The sequence below is a fragment of the Euprymna scolopes genome, chromosome 30, assembly GCF_053919585.1.
Source record: "Euprymna scolopes isolate OS-2025 chromosome 30, ASM5391958v1, whole genome shotgun sequence".
NCBI classification, from domain to species: Eukaryota; Metazoa; Mollusca; class Cephalopoda; order Sepiida; family Sepiolidae; genus Euprymna; species Euprymna scolopes.
In genome coordinates this window covers 79,486,059-79,488,624 of record NC_136511.1, presented here as the reverse complement: position 1 = coordinate 79,488,624, position 2,566 = coordinate 79,486,059, and the positions used below count along the sequence as shown (strand labels likewise).

The 2,566-nt window shown below is 40.7% G+C and overlaps 1 pseudogene; it reads right to left on the bottom strand.

The window, feature by feature from the left end:
* Positions 1–2,199: 2,199 nt before the first annotated feature.
* Positions 2,200–2,316, bottom strand: LOC145254943 (5S ribosomal RNA; annotated as a pseudogene).
* Between the last annotated feature and the right edge of the window lie 250 nt (positions 2,317–2,566).

Genomic DNA, 2,566 nt, shown 5'->3' with positions numbered 1-2,566 from the left:
GGTATATTTCTTCTGCTGTTGTCATGCTACTAGTATCCCAGTTATTAATTGATCTTTATGTTGTTGGGTGTAGCGTATTGTTATGTGATTATATATTTTTTGTTACATTTTCATCACAAATAAGGCACATTTCCACTTTGTTGTAGGGGGATACTATCAGGGACATAAGCATCAGGGATACTGTGTAGGAAGTTGGGAAGCAAGATGTCGATTCACGTTGCACTTGAACTTCTGCATGTCAGTACAGTCGGTAAATCCTAATGTCTAGCTGTTCTGGTGAATAAACAACTTGAGTAGAAGGCTTTCTTGCATCTAGGGATCTCTACTGTGAAGGGGTGGGATTACGCTGCTCGTTGCATTTGTCGGGGGTATTTACTTCGAGGGGGCACACGTGCTTGCAGTTCGTCAGAGCATTCACTGTTAAAGTACTTGTAAAATAGGCAGCAGGATGCAACAGTTCGTCGATATGACAGAGGCTGAAGTTTAGCTGACAGTTCAGAACCTATCAGATTGGCGACTCTCTTTTGAACCTTGTCTAGGAGCGAGAGACTAGTGGCAGATGCACCAGCCCAAATATGACAACAATACTCCATACATGGAAGAATGATGGCCTTATAGAGGTATAGGATACTTTTAGGTGTTAATAGTTTTTTAGCACGGTAGAGAGAACCCACCTTCTTCGCAGCGGTCATGGCAATGTTCTCAATGTAAATGTTCCAACTCATGTTTCTTGTGAACGTTAGGCCGAGGAGTTTAAAAGATGTAGTTTCAAATGAAGAGTGTTTGGTCATCGCTATTGGCGGTAGGGAAGGTTTCTTGTAATTATTGAAGGACCATCCATTTTTGGCCCCATTCCACCACGGATCGGAGGTCTTCCTCTAGTGTTTCTGCCATTTTTTAGATATGTGTTCAATTGTTTTCCTGTCGTGTCTGTTATAGAGCGTGGTGTCATCAGCATACATACCCATCTCATAGACAATTTTTTCAGGGAAGTCATTTATGAATATTAGGAATAACAGAGGTCCAAGGATAGACCCTTGATGCACTCCCGCATTTATATCATATTGTTTAGATATACGACCGTCAAGGACAACCTGAATTTTTCTCTTATCTAATTATGTTATGTATTGTTCCAGTGATGCCGTATGATCTGATTTTCTTGAGAAGACCCTCATGCCATACCCTGTCAAAAGCCTTATATATATCTATAGCTACCGCTCTACCCTCCCTCGCTTTGTCCAGTGACTGGTATATACATTCTGAGATTACAGTTAGGATGTCTGCTGTGGAACAGGTTTGCCTAAATCCATATTGTTGGTCAGTCAGAAGTACAGCATCTGTAAGGTGATGGACTAGAGCTTGGTTAATTACGGTTTCAAATATTTTGGCGAAAAGTGGGAGAGGCTAATGGAGCGATAATTTACTGGGTCAGTTCTTTCGCCAGAATTCTTGAAAACTGGCACTACAGAAGCAGTTTTCCAGCAGGCCGGAAAGCAAGATTCATTAAGGCATTTGTTGTAAAGTTTGGGGAGAACTGGAGCGACTTCGGCGGTGCACTTTTTTAATAACACAGCCGGGATGAGATCAGGTCCACATGCTTTTGCAGTGTCAAGCTTTCTTATGATAGCATACAACCTGAGCAGGGGTGATTTTCAGATCGTCTAGTGTGGCGTCTGTCTGCAAAGGAAAGTCAGGGAGGGGGTGGTTAGCAGAGTCCAGTGTGGAGTTGGAGGCAAACCGTTTGGCAAGCATGTTAGCCTTCTCAGTTGCTGAGTAAACAACCACATGATTGTTGGATAGTGGAGGAATTGTTGATTTCCCATTATTTGTTGTAAATTTTCCAGATGTCTCGGGTTCTTAATTTCTGTGCTTCGATGCGTTTTTGGGTAGTTTCAGTAAATTCTCTCTTAGCTGTCGCTATTTCTTTCTTAAGGTATGAAATCTTTCTGGTGGAGTATGCCAACATTATATTGTCACAATCGGAGTTTATTAGCAAATGCAACATAATAGTATATATGCTACTGACAGGAGAGACTCCTTCAGTCTTTGAAAGACTATGGATACTCACGTAAAGATGACTGGGCGTGAAATTTTTGTGACAGAAGATGCGCAATCACACCTCGTTTGAGACGACATTGTTAAATACCGGTGGCAAGTTAAGTGTATGTACAGGACGACTGGAAACAGATATGCGGAGAGCACATACAGCGCCTAGAATTCCCAATTGGTCACCCATCTGGTACTAACCAGGCTCAACGTTGCTTAACTTCGATGATCTGACGAGAACCGATGTATCAATGCCATTTTGCCGTATATATACTACTACTAGGTATGCAAACTGAAAGAGTATATTTTTCAGATGATTTCCAAATGTATTAGGTAGTTCGAGAATAAATTGCTACTCAATTAAAATACAAGAGTCCGCACACACTACAAAGACGTATGTAAATCACATGACAAAGTAATGTTTCTGATAAGGTATGATAATTGCGTAAGCATGAAACATTATTATGTGTAGGTACAAAAGAATAATTATTTAAATGTGTATGTGTGTAATGATAATATA